General features: G+C 35.9%; 1 long non-coding RNA gene across 1 annotated transcript in view; it reads left to right on the top strand.

The window, feature by feature from the left end:
- Positions 1-20,279, top strand: part of LOC122817239 — a 69,422-nt gene that overhangs the window by 27,990 nt on the left and 21,153 nt on the right. The window contains exon 3 of the long non-coding RNA XR_006367174.1: positions 15,171-15,376. This is a non-coding gene — a long non-coding RNA (uncharacterized LOC122817239). The remainder of the gene's footprint in view (positions 1-15,170; positions 15,377-20,279) is intronic.

Here is a 20,279-nt window from a genome sequence, read left to right as displayed (position 1 = left end):
TTATTCCGTGGGAAGTAAGGAAGATAGGATTTTTAGTAGGCACATGGAACAATGACAAATAAGTAGCTGGCTATATCTCATAGCAAGTGTGCAAACATGCTGGCTAGTCAACAAAAATGTAGACAGATTTATCACATTAAAGCTAACAATTGTTCTAATACCTGGTTACAACCTTAAATAATGAAACATAAAATCCTACACTAATACACTAATTCCATTGGCTTCAGCTTTGGTCGTTCCGACACCAGGATTTTATGTTTCATTATTTCATTATTTCATTGCTTTTGTGGTGTGCGGCATGTTTACTCCCTGGTTGTGGATTATCTTTTTTGGTTTAACCTTAAATAATGTTTCTAAAAGCTATCTGTCCCTGCCTTACAAGCCCCTTAAATTACTGTGTTTTATGTTTTTTTTTTTCTAATCTGTATCTCTTTCACTCAGTATTACTTATGGTTGCAATGAATATGATATTTAAAACCAAATGTTTCTCCTCCTAGTGGAAATAGAATGCTCAACATTGTCATATATATATATATATATATATATATATATATATATATGTGTGTGTGTGTGTGTGTGTATAAAGGTATTCCTATAGTAATCATGCAGGTAGACTATAAAAGTGATCTATTTTCAGACAATGGTAATTTTAAATGCAACTATTTAGGAAACGTCAGAGAAATAAACTAAAAGGAAGATTACAGAACACAGAGAAGAGCCACAGAATCAAAAAGGGTTTCTGAATCGAAAGCTAGAATTGCTTTCATTTGCATAAGTCAAAACAGTACAGCAGCACTCACACGTTCAACTGGCATCTAAGCCAAGAGAATATGTAAAGATTATAACTATTTTTAGAAAAAAAAATCCATCTTTTACACACAAAGGTTAGCTGTTTTCTTTCTGTTTTTTTCGCATTATAATAAGTCTCAGTTATAGTAGTATATGATGATTTCACCAGAGGGTGCTACAGCCTGCTCAGTTGCACAGTCTTCCTCCCACCTCAAATTTAATGATATATCAGTATTGTGGACTTCTGGGTTTCCTGTCACCACTGAGATATTTGAGTACGTTAGCCTGTCATCATTGAATCACAGATCAATAACTTCACACTGAGGACACTTAGAACAAATGGTTGTTACTTGTAACAGTACTGCTGAAATGAAACTGGTCAATACATTGGATAAAACTCCTGAACTCAGAATCATTGTTCCTTCTAGCAGTAGCTATCTCAGTATAGTCATTCCATCTAATCTGTCTCCTGAAATCAGTAAAGTCCTTATTTCATGAAATGCACCTGCAGATATTGAACTTAGTGTGGTTATACATTTTAGAAGGACTCCTAGAATCAGTAAGGATATTCCTGAAAATATATCTCTATTATGTTTCTTCAATTTTCTGTATTGTGAGGTGGCCTCAAGAATAAAACAGAAGTAACATTCCATTTATGAAATTTGTTTTTGTTTTGCAAATATCTGATGAAGAGTAGAAAAAAATCACAGGCATATGAAAATGGAAAAAAAATGATATGTTTCCTGTTATAAAGAGGTTATAACTGAGAACAGCAACCAAATTTCATTGTGAAAAAATACAGTAATGATTTATAATATGGTAATTATAGTATTTTGAAGAAATCCTGCAATGAGAGTAATTGGTTGCGTAGTACAACAGAAAAAAACCCTCAAATTTAAAAGGCATAGGTAGTCTTAAACCCTTGATATCTCTGAAAACAGTGAGCATCCTGCCGTGTCCTTCTGGTATGAGGAAAGATCCACATATAGCCGTGAGCATGGGAGGAAGAACAATAAGAAATTAATATAAATTAATAACTGCATATATATTAGTTTTAATACAATGTGTGAAATACTGCATCTTTTAGGGACATCAGCCTTTCAAAAATCTTTATATTTTAATGACTGATCTCTAAAGTTGTTTTAAATTGCTTGAGAGTTTCTATCTTATAACAAAATATGTTTGTTTCATTTTATTAAGTGACTAACAGATTATATCTCTTGGCTGTACTCAAGTTAATTTTTAACCAACCAAGCAGCACTGTCAGCAGACTACAAACTTTGAAAAGTGGGTGTTCAAAGGAAGATGGCAGTGGGACACTTTCAGACCTGTCAAGTTGAACAAGACTCTCAAAGAAAGATATCTATTCATGTTGAGCCTACAGACATGTAATGTGACATATCGATTTGCATAAGAGAGTTCCGGCATAGCCATAAAGGATATAGATGTCTGGGTGGTGTCACATTAAAAAAGGTCTTTTTGTCTTTCTGAAAGAGACAGTTTCTTTAGTTTCTCATAAAATTTTTCAAAAATATTGCTAGCCCATGTATCCTGAATAATAAATAGGTATTATACAAACTGATAAAAAGAATAACAGGAAAAAATATGTTCTTTATCATTCAAGTGTTTTTTTAGTGTTGTGGTTACTGCTTGTGTATTTGATAAAAATGCATTTAAGAAAAGCCTCCTTCTTATAATAATCTTTTATAAACTCAGCTGATTATTGTGTTGCTACCTTTTAAAAACATAGCTGAAGTTTGACAAATGTATCATGCCATTTTAAAATAACTCCTCAAAGAATAAGTCACGTGATTAGTAAATTAAGACTCACTGCCTGTTGGTTGGTAGTTTGAATATAACCAAGGGACTATATCCTGCAAACGTCTTAAGCTATCAGTAGCACGGGAAAAGACAGAGGCCAGGATTCATCAAATCAGCAACACAGTAAACTGAAAGTTTTTCTTCAGCTACTAACACTGTGTTTGAACTGTAAGTAGCAACTTACAAAGGAGAGTGCCACATGCAGTCCTCATGAATAATTAATCATTTTGGACTGCTGGCTGTTTTACTTTAGTCACCAAGAGTAATGCAACCGGCAAAGACCAATGTATAGCTGGGTGACTGTGTGGTGTGTGCAACAAAAACAGAATATTAAAAGATGCAAATCAACTTTAGATGCTTACAGAAGTTACAGTTTCCATAGACATGGGTTAATTTGTCCTTGGGTTGCCAAAAGATGTCTGCTGTGAGGTACCATGCCACACACTGCATTTATCCCATGTCTGATTCTGTAAACAAAGACTCCAACAGTCCTCAATTATCATTTGTTAATGAAGAATGGGAGGGCCCCATACCATGTTCCAAAAGATGAATAGAGCTTGCAACTTAGAAGCACTTCAGAGTTTTAAATTGTAGTAACAATGGATGCCAACACAAAATCTAAACTATAGAGAGAAGGTTTTTCCAGAAGTGAATTTTTTTTTTAATGGAGCACTTGGCTAAAGGCTCCAATGTTAAGTCTAGCACTAAATGCAGCAAACAAGATAAGAGGACTGCTAGCACACAAGGGAACCAAGGGAGGGGAAAATCCTGAAGGAGGTATAGGCAAGGAGCACCAGTTAAGGTCAGACTGGATCTGACAGGCAATTTGTCACCTATCTGTTGGATTGGGCTGACCAAATGAAATAGGATCCCTAAATCTAAGACTAGACTGGATGTCTAATAAACAAGAAAATCATAAAAAGCTGTGAAAGTAGTGAAGCCAATGCAAAATCTTGATGCAGCAGGTTAGCCCACTGAAGGGAAAGAACAATTTTGGTGCTATTACAACTCCATCTATAAATGGGGAGAGGTACTATATTGCAGACAGTAAATGGTAGAAAGCCATGTCCCATATATAGGTGAAATCATACTGGTAGAGGAAGACAGCCAGTAGGGGGAATTTAAAACTCACAGAGTTAACTTTCATAAGTTAGACGCTATGTCCCCATAAAATAAACATCCTACAAGACTATTCTGTTTTGAGGACAGCAAAAATTTATGCACGAGAGTTATGGTAACTGTCATGTGTGCAGTCACATCTGTCATACAGGTGGCGCTACTGTGCAGTATTGTGTTTGGGATGTTCACCTCCATCTATATGACAGCACTTCTACTACAGGCAGAGTATAATACTATGAGCTGGTCAAGAGATTCAAACAGATGGTGCAAGAAACTGTGGGGTGTTGAAGTAAGTTATGTAATGACTGTTGAAATCATAACAGATAGATTAAGTTGCATAACCATATGGCCCAGGATAAGAGTAAGGTTTAACACAATGATATGCAACCTTGAAACGTGTGAGTGCTAAAGTACAACTATGTGTGAATATACATGTATAAACAAGTTCTAAATTAGTGATATCATGGAGCATTCCTGTAATTCTAAAATGCAGTGATGTGTGTGGAATATATATATATATATATATATATATATATATATATATATATATTTATATATATATATTTATATATATCTATAGATATATAGATATATATATCTATATATATATATATATCTATATATATATATATATATCTATATATATATATATATATATCTATATATATATATATATATATATATATATATATATATATATATATATATATATATATATCTAGATATATATATATATATAGATATATAGATATATTTAGCATTGAACTATGGATAGTTTACAAAACTAACAGAGTGCAGTCTGCACATTGGAGGTTCAGAGAGACAAATGGATAAACTATTTGTAAAGAAGTATACTTTAATGTTAGTGCAGTAAGTTTCAGCTCTTTTTCTGTTTGATGAGAAGGGGTAATTCAGCATGTGTACTTCCCAGTGTCAAACATCTCTGTGTCTTGCTTTACTCACACAGCCATAATATATATTTTGGGTATATAATACCTGCATTACACACACTTTCAAATTAAAGTTTAATTTTTCGTGATTATTTTTTTCTATTTTTTAATCAGAATTTACAGTTTTGACAACCTATAATAACGTCTAAGATGTAAAGCTTTTTTGTGAATGGACCAAGGCTCCTCATTATGTAAGGATTTAGTCAATAGAGGGTGTTATTGGTTGAACTATAATGCTTAGGAATAGCAGGAAAGGGGCTGTTTGTTGCCAATTGATCGATGCTCAAAAATGCCATCAATGAAAGATCACCAACATCTTGTCATGGCAATTAGCCTTGGAGAAATGAGAGAAGACTAAGATGAGGAGTATTGTATATTCCTTACTTTCTTTTTTTCCTCTGGGTTTGTGTGATCTTGGAGTTATTTATATATGTAAATAGTTCAGGAGTGTGTGGGAGCCAGTACTCATTATCCCTCATTGGTGAGATCTGATCATAAACTAATCTCACTGGAAAAAGACCATAGTGAAGAACTTCTCTAAAGCAAACTTCACACTACTCAAGACTGGTGTGGTATCCTTCAAGGCCCCTGAGTCAGACAAATGCCTTCTATGAACACCTCCAGGACTGCATGGATCAGGCAATCCCAAATAAAACCAAGACTCTTAGCTATTACATTAAAATCAACTAAGGCCAATTTTGAGAGAAAAATTGCCATGGATTCAAAGGACAATCATAAGGCCTTTTTCAGCTATGTTAGGAACCTGGCACAGATATGAGTCCAAAATGATACAAAAATCACTGAACCCACAGACATTTAAAGGAGAGATAACTATCCCAGTGTAGCCTCCCGGACATCTCAAAGGTGAAAGCTGCTCTGCTAAAAACACAGCATCAATGGGACCGGATGGTGTCAAATGAGGAATTAAACCCGCACATAAGGCAGCTGTTTAATCTCAGCCTTACCACAGGATAAGCTTAACAAGTCTAGTCTGCAAAGCTATGGAGAGGATCATAATGGAGCTCATAAACAAAGATATAGGGGACTTGCAGACATTGGACCCGACCCAGTTTGGCTTTGTCAAGGGAAGATCATGCCTTTTGAACTTGGTCGACTTCTTGAAATAGTCACCAAGGCCATTGATGAGGAAAGGCAGTCCATACAGCCTACCTTGACCTTGTAAACCCATATGTCACAAGATGAAGGACAGAACCCACAGGGTTAGAGTTGCTGGCGCTGTGTCAGACTCCAAGCCGGTCACAAGTGGTGTCCCACAGGGTATTGTTTGGCATCTACTTCAGAAGTACAGGCCAACATGGGAGGACTTTGGCTGACAAAGTTTGCAGATGACTGCAAACTGGGCGCGATAGTGGAAAGTGCATCGGACACTGATATCCTTCAGAAGGGACTCACGGAAACAGATAGCTGGTGCAAGAGCCATGGCCTGAAGTTAAACGCCAAAAAATGTATAGTCATACCCTTCGGGAAAAACAAGGTAACCCCAAGCTACCATATAGGTGGCAATCCACTAAGCACAGAAGAGGTTATCAGGGACCTGGGGACCCAGGTTGACAGTGGCCTTTCTTTTGACACTCACATTGCTAAAGTGGTTAGAAAGACCTTCTACATTGCCCACCTGATCATGAAGGGATTCACATCCAGATCTAGTGAGGTCATTGTTCCCTGTACTCTTCACTTATCAGACCAATGATCGAGTACAATGCCCCATTCGGGATGTATCTCACCCGACATCTGCAGCAATTGGAGAGGCCCCAAAAGTTCCTCACCAAAAGGATAAAGGACTCCAAAATCTGTCATATGCTGCCAGATTGAAGAAACTCCAGCTCTATTCAGTCGCATACCGTCTGCTCAGAGGTGACATGTGCCTGACATACAAGGCCATGTCCAACCAATTAATGGACATGCTCCACCTCAAAAATCCAAATCCACCAAAACCACTAGAGCAAGCGACTTAAACCTTAGCACGGATATAAATAGGACGTGCTGGAGGGATAGATTTATCACTCAGAGACTCCCTATGCTGTGGAATAAAATCCCGGTCCATGTGAGGCAGAGCACCTCGCTGACTCTGTTCAAGAGAAATCTAGACCTGTGGATGGGAGATCGTAGGTTTACCCCGGGAATCATCTCTGGGTCACTGCTGGACAGAGGCACAACAAACTAATGGGCACAGTATTTTTTCATATAAGGGGCTAGGCTTATAAATGCCTTAGGGCAGATAGCCTAGTATAAACCTATGAACCTATGAACCTATGAACCTATGTTGGTAGTGCAGTACGGCTTGCCACCTGCAAAAAAAATATCTTTTGTCTTTTGCCACCTTGGAAGTGTCATTATTTTAATTTATGTATTGAGATTTCAAAGTTTTAGATGTTTGGGATTAAGATTATTTATATTAGACCATTACTTTCAGAACAATTTAATTTTCAGGATTACAAATACTATACTATGATAATATTTCATCAAGAAGCCTTACAAGAGAGAGATATAACATCATTTTAGGTACCTTTTATTACAAAGATAACAGTGGAGATTATTTGAGTTTTTTTTTTATTTGGATAGTTTTGTAAATGTTTTTTTGTTACTCTGTTTTATCTGATATATTCCTTACTTGGAAATTCACATCCACTTAGCTGTGAAGATATGGACATTTCATTTTCATACTTTCTAAGTCAATGTTCCTTTTTTTCTGCATTTATTTAGTTATTTATTTATTTTTTTTTAGATTTCTTATGGCTTGCAGCATTACTGGTGTCTACCATGTATGCATAAATTTCAACCAGCCTCATGAAGAAAGCTTGCATCAGTAATTGTATCTACCATGTACACATACATTTAGTATTATTTGACTATAACATAAACATAAAGAATTTCAAAGAAAACATTGATACTTTACATGATTTCCCTATACTATACATGATTTCCCTATTTATCAATGTTGGATAACTGTATTAGAACATTTATCCATAAGGATCTTTTACTGCTTTAACTTTGAATAGAAATATTAGGCAGACTGAGACCTCAAAAAGAGCATGAAAGAACCAAAGGTGGAGGTGTATCTATCGTCATTAAAGACAAATACACCTCATGACTGGTCAAACAGTATGACTCCCTAGAGCTACTCCAAGTCCAACTAACTGTAGGTAAAACCCCCTTCCATATCATTGTTAGCTATAGGTCCCCCACTATGAACCACAATAACCACTCTGCCTACCTGGACCTACTTGAGTCTCTCACTATACAGCCCAACACATTGGTCATGGGTGATTTCAACTATCCTTCCATCGACTAGGAGTCATATATGAGCACAAATATGCTCACCCTAAGTTTCCTGGACTTTGGTAATACAAATGCTCTGGAACAGAGAGTCTGCACCTCCACAAGGCGCTTGAATGTCCTAAACATCTAAAACTTTGAGATCTCAGTACATAAAATAATGACACTTCCAAGGTGGCAAAAGACAAAAGATATTTTTTTTGCAGGTGGCAAGCCATACTGCACTACCAACATGAAGTACTGGCTTCCACACACTCCTGAACTCTCTCTCTCTCTCTCTCTCTATATATATATATATATATATATATATATATATATATATATATAAATACATAACTCCAAGATTACACAAACCCAGAGAAAGAGAAGAAAGTAAGGAATATACAATACTCCTCATCTTAATCTTCTCTCATTTCTCCAAGGCTAATTGCCATGACAAGATGGTGATCTTTCATTGATGGCATCATCATGAATAATGATCATACATTTTTTATTATTTATCCATACATATCAGGCCTTTGGACAATACAGACATACAGACACATAGACACATAAACACAAAGACAGAAGCACTCAAGAACCCAGGTGTGTTCACACACACACACACACACACACACACACACACACACACACACACACACACACACACACACACACACACACACACACACATGATTGATTATGGATTATCTCTCTAGGATTATTGCTCTGATTTGGATTGCATGCCAAACAGACTCAAATGCCTTACCCCAGGCTAGTTTAACACATCACAAGCTCTTTCTGTCCACTCCCCACTTTTTTTTGTTTGATTTGTATTCTTTCTTACCATTTCTTTTCTTAGGTAATTAGATATTGTTATTTGTCTACTTTACACATCAGTCCATGTATGCATTTTTATTTAAATTTAAATTATTGTTGATTTTTTCTTCTTAACAACAGCATTCTGTTTGATCAAGCACTACATTGTCACATGTCAAAACATTTTCATTTCCAGATCATGTTCACTACCAAAAATCATTAAACTCCTGGTTCTCTATAGATGAATCATTAGAACAGTGTTGCACTACATTTCAGTATTAAACTGTTGCATGCTTTAGTTACCTGAAAATAATACTTTGTTGCAGACTTTTGCAGAAGTATTTTATTGGTTTAACCTTTTTCACTTTTTCAATTTTTTTTGTACAGACAGATTTTTGGAGAAGTTATATTGTCTAATTAGGATGTCTATGTATCTTAAACTCTGGATTTTACTTTTAGAATAGTCAGGCCAGTTTGGAAAGGTAGGACAATTATGTTTTTAAGATTGTTTTAGTATATTAGGGTATTAATAGCAGCTCACTTCTTTGGCTTTTTTGACAGAATTTTACTTATGTCTGGATTATTTTAAAGACTGTCATTTGTTGAATTTGTAGTACACATCTTTATTGTCTTGCTTGTTGAATTATAGATGATCATAATTCTCATTTAAAATGTTGAAAAATATATTAGAGTTTATATGAACATGCAGTTTTCATTAACTTACTTTTCTGTATTCACTTTATTCATTGACAGAATTATATTAATTGACTTGAGTTATGTAAAGTGCATTAAGACTTTGTACTTAAATAAACATGACTTCATATCTTTCAGTCAAAGATAATAGTCATGAAATTACACAGTTTATTTTCATTTCCAAGGCAGACAAATTATTTTGTTTATCTACTTGATCTGAATGACTAAGTACACCTACTAGATGAATTTATTTTCCTGGTTTATAGTACATAAAAAAGGTGTACTTCTGCAGTCTCAATAGAATTCGTTTCAGTTATGATAATGCCTTGTACAAGGGCATTTATGCTGTACTCTAAGGTTGACTATGGTCTGCTTTAAGGGGGTTCTACAGCAGTTTGAGCCCCAACTGCATGAACTCTACTAACTCACAACCAGCTACTCAAACTGTTGTAACCCCATCTGCCCAGCTGCCAGAACCAGTGCTCAAACTCAGACAAGTGCTCACTGCAGTCCAGTTAAGTAGCAAAGGGAAATGAGGAAGGGGGGTTAGATTTAGGGAGCAGAGGGGAATTTTAGTCTTAGGAAGTGATTGGAAGGTAGTGGAGGGTTAGCTTACAGAAAGGATGAAGATTTTATGTTTATGGAGTAACTGTAAGATTAGAGTTAAGAAGTGGAATTTTTGGTTTAGGAAACATCAAAACAGGATCAGAATGTTAGAGTTAGAGAGGGGAGAGGGATTTTAGGTTTACAGAGTTATTGGGCTTTAGGTTTAAGGACTGGGTGTGAATCTTAGGGTTAGTGTCAAGGCTCTGACAGGGATATTTAGTCTTTGTGAACTTTATGGAGATTGAGTTAGGGGGAGTTATGGCACTTGCCAACATGAGTGAGTGGCAGCATGGATGTATGTTGCAAGCTAATGGATAGGTGAACACTTGTAATAGACCTCTGTTTCTAACAACACAGTTCTCCTAAAAATGTTCATGGAGCTTTCCCCATCCATATACTATAGCAGGCAGATATTATTCTATGCTGTCTGAAGCTTCTGAAATAACAGATGGGAGTCATACAAACCTGTACCATCAATAGGAAAATTAAAAGTACACAAATATAACTTTTCCATTCTCATTTGCCACAGTTCTTGATATGCTGCAAACATTTTTATCATTATTAAGATGCTGTGGATTTATCCAAATGTAATTGTTTTATGACTTCACAACACTAGTCATTCAGTTGACCCATTTAGTATGCTCTGTCTGTTCCTAACTTCCACCCTTTTTCCATGTAGTTGAGCTCCTGCATGAGTCTACTTTGCAAAGCTGCTAAACATTCTTTAGAGAATGCCAAACAGGTCGGACTGCAAGTTCTTTTGGAATATGACACACTCCTGGTAGAAAGGCCATACCAGTAAAAACACTATACCGTTTCAATCATCAGACTGAACATTTACTTATATTTTCAGTGTTCTGAAACCCAAGGGTGCATTTATTGTCTGGGAATTAATCTCATATTTCTTATGCTTATATTCCCATATTAGGTGTTTCTGAATAGTGATTGTGCGTAATGATAACGTCAGCTCGCTCTCATATACAGTATTCTGTACTTGTAACATTATCTATAAGTTTCGAAATAGCAGACTTTGATTACAAACTTACTTTTTTTTCATCAATCAATTCCAACTCAGTTTCTGGTCACTGCTTTTCTGTTCTTTTATGTTGCATACCATAATTATATATTATTACATACATTCGGATAGCTACAACATATTTTATTTTCAATAACATTGTATTTTTTAAGTTGTAAAATAAAAGGAATAAGATTCCATACTTGCTAATTCTGCTTTTTCCACCAGCACAGTTGTTGAGATAATCTACACTGCAGCAACCCAACCACATTTATTTAAGATTTTATTTGATTTTGACTGTAGAGTGTACTGCTTGTTTTTAAGTGAAAAAATTTTAATGAGTTCTTATTCTCCAATTATGCTGCAATCATAAAAAATAAGTATTAATGGTAACCTCAAACTGCACATAAATATTTGGTGTTTGAAAGCATAGATAGGCACTGTATTTGCACATTTGTGATATGACTAATATATGTACTGTACTTTAACCTCTACCCCACATGAAAACACATAAACACACACACACATACACACTTGTGTAATTATTTACTCACATTAAAATAGCATGACATCATTGTCTTTCTCTCTATCATGATTGGATGACCCTGATTGCACTCAACAGACCATGGCCTCATCTAGGGAGTTACTTTCGTCTCTGGAATTTTAAGTACATGTATTTATATTTGGTGATGTCCCTTATACCATACTTTCTGGTGAGTCGATTGACGTGATGCTTACAGTAAGTGTAGCAAAAGACAAGTAAACAGATAAGAAACTAGCCCAACTTTGTATTAAAAGAATAAAGAACATCAATGCACCCTGACTAACCAAATCAAACAAAAACGTTCTAGTAACAAGAGATAAAGCTTGGCAGGAATAGCAAAGGAACAAAAGCACAAAAATCTCTAAAATATAGACAGCTACACAACCAAGCAAAAAAAAAATGATAAGCAATGAAAAGATGCAGTATTCCTTTCAACAATTAACCTCCCACAAAAACAACCCTAAAAAATTAGTACACCATTTCTTTACTCCTTACCCTGGGATCCAAAGAAACCCATCTACATCTACCAATAAATCCTTATCCCAAACAGCAGATGCATTTAACACCCATTTTATAGACAGCCTACTCAAATTAGTCAATCATCCCAATAAACCCATAAATCCTCACTCCATTCACAATCTCAGCCCATCTGAAACAACTTCCAAGTACTCCTCATCTTCTTCCTTTCCCCTGCAAGATGTGTCTATAACTGACCAATGTCTTCCTCTTCTCTCTCTGCAACCAGTATCCACTCACCACATGCATAAATTACTCCTTAAGCTAAAAGCCTGTTCTCCTTCTGCTGACAACCTCCCCTTCAAATGCTTAAAATTTGCCGCAGATGCTATGGCATATCCTATCAGCATTCTTATCAACCGATCTACCACAGAATTGTACATCCCCACCCTTTGCAGACAAATCCATATTAACCCCCCTTACACAAAGGGGGAAAATGTAATAACATAACTAACTACTGTCCCATTGCTATCCTATCTCCCCTTTCCAAACTATTAGAAAAATTGTATACACAAACAACTACTTGACCATATTCTTCAAAACAATTACTTACACCCACCCAACATGACTTCAAACCATCACAGAGTACAACAACTGCACTAACCTCCTTTACAGATGCAGTCAGCAAACCAGGGGCATTGGACTATTAACCTCAGTAATACTTCTTAATCTGTCTAAGGGCTTTGATACAGTTTTAAACCTAATACTATTAAAAAGACTTTCATCTCTTGGTCTTTCCCTATCCACTCTACAATGGTTCAGCAGCTATTTAGCAGACAGATAACAATGCATAAAATGGCAGGACTTCCTTGAGGTTCCATTCTTGGACCCCTCCTCTTTTAACACCTTCATAAATAACCTTCCCACTGCTTCCCACCAAAGTTCCTTAATCTAATACCCTGACGATTCTACTGTCATCTCCCCGGGCATCCACTGACAAAGGACCAGCATCCAGTCGGAATTTCCCGGTAAACAAATATAAATAAAATAAATAAAATAATAAATAAAATCTCCTCCTCCAGCAACATAACACACCTTCAGCAATTAACCAAAACTGCCTTCTCCTCCATTGAAACCTGGCTTAAAAGTGCACAACTTCTGCTGCACTCCAATAAAACCAAACTCCCTTTTTTTACACCCAAGACACTCTCAAAAGACTTTAACATTTTTTTCACTAAATAATGCTCAAATTGAAGTGGTCTCTCAAACCAAACTAGTAAGAGTGATCATAGACAATAAACTTTCCTTTGATCTACATATTCACAATGCAATAAAAAAAAAAAACATTGCAAACTAGGGATACTCTATTGCCACAAAAGCTTTATGGATACAACCACCAGACCTACACTGGACACTACCTACCCACTCCCATCCCTACTTTATGGGGCGTGTCTATATTATAATCATGAAAGCTGTCTTTCATGATTACATGTTTATCGATACATAAATGAAAAACGAGAACAGCGAAGTACCAAAAGAGCAAAATGCAGAATGCCGAACGCATTCCCAGCACCATACAGGTAAGGTAAACCTAACTGTCCAAACTTTGCCTAAAACATTTTTTCAAATGTTTTTGCAGGGGGAAAGCCCCACCCTGCACCCCTCATACCTCCCCTACGTAAATATACCAACTCTGAGACCGCACTACAGTGGGGAAAAAGATTCATTTCCTCATCCCCATGATCACCCTGCTGGTCAAGAAAATCCATTCGGAATTCTCCATTTCACTCTTTTGGTACTTTGCTGTTCTCATTCTTCGACACTTATGTGTCGATGAACATGTATTCGCGAAAGACAGCTTTCGCGATTCTGATGTAGACCCTATGGGCCTCCTATTCTGACCAATATTCAGGTTATGCTAAAAAAATAAAGCTGAATTCTGCTGTAATAAAATCAGTAAATTTGCTATAGGCGCACCTCATTACAAACACCACTGCACTGCCCTCAGTGCCCTCAACTAGCTTGAATTCTCACATCTCCTAAAATACCTGCAACTAGCTATGGCCACAGAAAACTCTTCTGCTCTAAACTCAGTTCTCCAAACCTATATACCTATCAGGGCTCTCCAATCCAAAGATAAGCAACTTGTAACCCTATACAGACCAAACAAAAAAGCTGGACAATGTCTATTCTTTTACAATGTCGCAAAACTCTGGAATGCCTTACCAGTAAACATCAGAGCAATATCAAACCTCAAGAGATTTAAACTCACTCCAAAGAACTTCTTTCTAGAAAAAGGTATCTGCCCTGTTCCAAAACTACTTAGCTACCCGCTCACTTCCCCCACCCTTACATTTCCCTTTATCCACTTCTTGTCCACCTACCCTACCCCTACTCTTCCACCTCACTACTTTAACTTGCTTCCTTCCTTCCTCTCACTTTCTTCCCTATCCACTCCTACCTGTTTAGTGCATCCTCACTCATCTTACTATCTCCACCTGCATTTCTACCACACCATCCCTTTCTCCTCCTCATCCTCTGTATACCCCTTATTATGGTATATATCCCCTCTAGCAAAATTCTACATTCTTGCTTTACCTTGCTGAACTTTCTACAAGATTTTCTTCCTTATCTCATAAAACTAACCTTCAACCTAAGCCCAATTATGCTTTATATATACCTCCTTTGTTAATTAACCTGGTATATACCTTTATATCTCCTTGTTTCTTTGACAGCTCAGTGGGAGATATGTAGATACATTATTGCTAATAGACTACGAATATAAAGCTCATCCCATATTACCTTATTATCTTTGCAAATCAGCTACTTTTCTTGCTAATGTTTATTAATCTAATCCTTTATGTACATGTATACCAGTTGTCTGCCATGCACATCATTGTAAATTATATACTAAATGTTAATTCAATGCTTCTGTATATTTTCAAAGTTTAATGTTGTGAAGCTTTTTCCCCAGTTTCCTGACCCAGTTGGACTTTTCCAGTTAACAAATGTCAAATAAATAAATAAATATTAAAACTAGATCATTGGTCATCTAACTCTTGGATTTCAACTTATCCTGCAGGTAAGGAAAATAACCAAACAAGGAAACTGACCACGTGGATAGCCATTCAATCCTCACCAGCTGCTATCAATGTTCTGTCTACTTTTCTAACGTAATGGCTATATAGTTGTTCTGGATAGGCGAAATTACATATATAACATAAGTTTACTGATGGTGTGATAAACAAGCTGAGGGCAAAAGGCATATCGGCAAACCATGGCCAGCAAGTAAGTGATATACATGAACAATTTTAATGTTTTGAAATGTTATTCTCAACTACATTGTGTGAATTTCAATTTCTTTTTGAGTAGTCAGTAGCATATTTGCAGTATTTTTCACTGTGTTTTAAATGACCCAACATAAGAAGTGAATGCTGGTGCACAGAATAAAATTCGCCCTTGCAACTTTCTGTGGTAATGGAGTTTTCCCTTTTCTCCAGTGTTGTGCAAACTTTGACTAGATATGCTTAAGTTTAGAGTGCGTGTGTGGTGTCTACCAACATGTAGAGTGTAGAGGAACTTGTTCTCTGGGAAAAAAATCTTCAGAGTTTGCTGAAAGTTACTTCAGCAGATTTAATTCATAGCACTGCTGTTCTCTTATTATATTTATCTATAGACATGCATCATGCATTTTGCCTTGATCATGGCATATATGGGGTTGTCCATCCTAATTTATTACATCTTCTGACATCAATATAATTCCATACAGAGTCACAATAACCACCCACAGAGAGCATTTTCATATAAAAGGGATGAGAATTTCCTTTTCAAGTTTTCCTCTTTTGCACATTTTAACAAACACATGTTTAGTATAGTGTCAAAGATAAGCATTAAGCCAAGGGTGTAGCCAGGCATACTCTTTGTACTATACTGAGTACATTTTTTTTTCTGAGCATCACATCAATATGGCTTTATTTTCCAGACATATTATGTCTACAACTGTCTAAATGAATGCCTCCAACAACAGGTGCAATATTGCTAATCTAAAACAATATCTTTAGTTTTAGGGGGGAACAGCTGTAAATGTTACATTTATTAAATGTTTGAGGGGGCAGCATTTTGAGAGATTTGCTCATTTTTAAGTGCCAGGTGTCCATGGCGGTAGTAGCAAGAACCTGTGAGTACAAAATTGAACTTGCTTGCTTCATCTCTGCATTAAGCTAGTGCATTTTACCTAGTAATATGCAAATGATTGAATACTGGTTAAATTAAATGGCTAGAAGTTCAAATAAGCCTGCAGAATAAGTCTGTGGTGTCCATGTAAGAATAGGATAGAATAAAAATTGCAGTTTATTTTGAGTAAGTTCACAGGTGTGGAGTCAGTCTAACTTAATGTAATACATAATGGGTTTTAGCACTTCAGAGATGTCTGTTTATATACTAACAATCCTCAAATTATCAAGAAAAAAAATGTAGTAACAATTTCAATTCCCACTTCTTATTTTACATTTCACTGTAACAAATCAGCTCCTGAAATACAATTTGGAATGAATCAGTAAAGCTCTAATGCTGAAATAATAATTTACAAAGAACAGCATTTTATTTTACTGTACTGGGGGTACATGGAATTCATATGTTACCATATTCATTCTAGTTAGAACTGTCTTTGCGACTGTGGTAAAGTGAAACAATAGAATATTTCTTTATATTATGTTATAGAGGCTTATCAACTGACCATAAATAAAATGAAATTTGAGAATGATAACAATGTGTTTATTAGCAGATCTGAGGTTTTAGCTTAACTGTGTGTACAGATGTCAAGACATTTAAAGGCATCACATTTATAATGAGTGAGATTGCTATTATTGCATAGTGCTGCTTTTCTCAGGAAAGGCATATTTAAAAAGTCAATAATACATGTTTGTACACATTTGTGTCAAAAGTCAAAATGCCGCTTTCTTCAGATAATGCTTATGTTATGTAATACCAGATTATTTGTATTATTACAAACTGGATCTTAAGTGGTCTGTTTTTACGTTCAGACTTCTGTGCAGATTATATGGCATTTAGTTTGTAGACTGGCTTGCACTGTGTATCACAGGTCAGTTTGAAGATTTTCAGATTAACTAGTAAGTAGTTTTTGAAAAATTGCGCAGGCTGCAAAAGATTCATGCTGATGGTGACAGGATATGAGTTAGATGTAATAAAGTTTGTTTGAATCTCGTTTTAAAGACAGTTAGAGGTTACTTCATCAAGATGCAGATGACAGGGAGGCACATAATTTGTAGTGTGATAAAGGAACTGCAAGCAGTCCTCTCAGCATGTTTACTTTTAATAAAGATAAAAAATGAAAATAAATACGTAGTTATTTTATTCTAAGGAGAAAACTGACAGAACAGGAACATTATGGTAGAATTGATAGACTGCAAAACTGAAAAATCAGATAAAGTGAGTAGTTATCAAATATAGCAAACCACATCCCAACATGTGATTTTCAGTGTCTCTGACATATGCTGTGAGGATCATAATTTTGAGGATTTTTCTTATCTTTCATTCTGACCTAGAAACATTTTGTACTATACATCAACTTTCTATTTAAATTATGTAGAGTAAGTCAAAATGTTTTACAGAAAACTAGATGCACATTGCATTTAACAGGCAATTTATAAGTTCCAACTGTCAGATGAGCTCTGGATGGGCCACTGTAAGTTTCATGCACAGAGCAGCATTTTTTACACAGGTGAAGTTTGTGTCTTCATTTGCAACTGAAATCATTTGGCTGAAAAATACATGAAGCATCAGGCCCAATAAACAGTCCCACCTCTGTAGTAAAAATATTGGATTCATAGTGGGCTTAAAGCCTTTAGCATCATAGGTGATTATTAGACCATTTAATCAGAGGTTGAGGTCATGCTGAAAGACTACAAGGGCCACTGATCAGGATGCGAAAGTAGCACAATTGTGGACCAAACCTCAGAAGCAGTTCAGCAGCACATGTTGCAGACTCCACACTGCTGTCCACCAGAAATGTACTATAGCTATTAATATGTACTAGAAAGTTACCTGTATTATATACCACTAGTACCGCCATTTGTGTGCCACCATCATGTGACTTAGCTTAAGTGAGCAGCTGATTTTTTATCACTTTGTATACAGTTTCTTTGGGTGTTGTTTGGGTGCTGTTTTAGATATTAAATATTTATAAAGTAAATGCCAACTCTTGCATTAGGAGTCACTCAGTCCCAAGAACCCCTCTTATGTGCTTTACGTGCGCATACACACATACACACACACACACACACACACACACACACACACACACACACACACACACACACACACACACACACACAAAAAAACAGGAGCAACTTTGAATATTACCAGCTCGCCTGTTCACATATTTTAGGAATGGGGGAGTCTTCCTGCTAGCAGGTAGGCTACTGTTTGTTAGAAGTTAGGAGGTACATGCGAGCCACCATCATTGGCAATAATGCCCATTGTGTTATCTTTGCTTTCTCCAGTAAGGGCTTCCCTTTCCCCTTCATTCCAAAAATCTCATCCTCTGAACATATATGTGATGCCTGTCTCCAGGGTCCTTTTCTTTTTAAAGGGGTGATGGTGATCTTACTTTATGAAGAGACAGTAAAGGCAATTTTATTACTGGAGAGGGTGATCTCATCTGTATTTATAGTGACAGAAAATTTCATTGTGTCTCCTACCCTTCTAAAAGCATGGGGAGGGGAGAAGGGAATGAATGGGATAATAGGAGGCAATCACAGAAGACAGCGGCAAACACAACAAGAGACAAAAAATAGATACTGGTGTATCATGTTATAGCAACAACAAGATAGCTTGATATTCAGTGGAGTTAAACACTTTTACATGGATGTTGTACTTAACAAAACAAGCCCTATAATATACCTACAATACAATGTCTACATATCTCCATTCAGACTACCCACAAACCCTCACAACAGGATGCCTGTCTCCAACTACTTCTGCCATAAACTACATGCCTTATATATGACTTTAACTCTCTTTTCATATGACGACCTGTTAAATTGTTTACAGAGTTCAGCCCACTTCATATTTTTGAATTTACATTTCATTGTTATTTTTTTTTTCTTTTTGATGAAATTTAGTACTTGTCTGAACTGATATAACATTTGTTAAATGAAACAGGTCTAAAAAAAGACTAGAAAGTAGGTAAAGTCATGAGTTTGAACATCATTTTAAGAAAACACTCTCACACATCTTATGCCTTTGCCACATTAACCCCAAATCTTTTAGGAATTAATTCACAAATGGTTTTAAAAATGACATCCTTTGTATTTCAGGCCCATATAATTTTTCCATTTTGCTCCCCCCCCAAAAAAAGTTGTATTTTCTGTACAGATATTAATTCACCTCAGCAGAAGTTAGAGACCTATTACTGTGTCCTGCAATTTCAATAAAAATTCAGTTGTAATAGAATAAAAAGCAAATCTCAAAAGAACCAACTGACTTCATGTTTTGTGAAAGGCTTCAGTTTTTCATTCTTTTTATTTACTACATACATTTATTTGGACATTTATTTCACATATCTTGATGAGTTACAATATATTACATATAACAAATACAGGCTGGACATTGTATCAGTTTTCATTAGAAGTCAGTATAATATCCAGAGTACATGGTTCCAAAGAAGTCTACAGGATTTTATTACTTGAGAAAGTTTTATCTGTGTTAATGTGCTTTCCTTGATGCTTTGATAATTTGTCTTATTTACATTTTTAACATTAGTGCTATCTAGGACAAGACCTGGTGAAATAAACTTTTATTAATCTGCTTCATGTTGTCTCTGTGTAATTGTGATCATGTGCAAGGGCTATACCCGCTAAGAGTAAAATAGTGAAAAAGTTGACTGTTGCTCGTTGCCTGTTACCTAAAATGTACTTATGTGTAAATCTCGCAAATTCAGCCATTTGCTCTGAAAGCCAACATTAATAAAAGTTTTCTGAATTCACCATTTGTTTTAAGTTTCCATCAGGCATTATTTTTAATTCCCATGATACAAACATTTACTTGCCTTTATGTTGATTACTATAATACACTTATTTCAACAGAAGACTGTTGCTTTTGCTATCTTTATTTACACACACACACACACACACACACACACACACACACATACACACACACACACACACAC

This window comes from Protopterus annectens, chromosome 12.part0 (genome assembly GCF_019279795.1).
Source record: "Protopterus annectens isolate FY-2018-M chromosome 12.part0, PAN1.0, whole genome shotgun sequence".
NCBI classification, from domain to species: domain Eukaryota; kingdom Metazoa; phylum Chordata; order Ceratodontiformes; family Protopteridae; genus Protopterus; species Protopterus annectens.
This window is presented reverse-complemented; position numbering and strand designations above follow the sequence as displayed.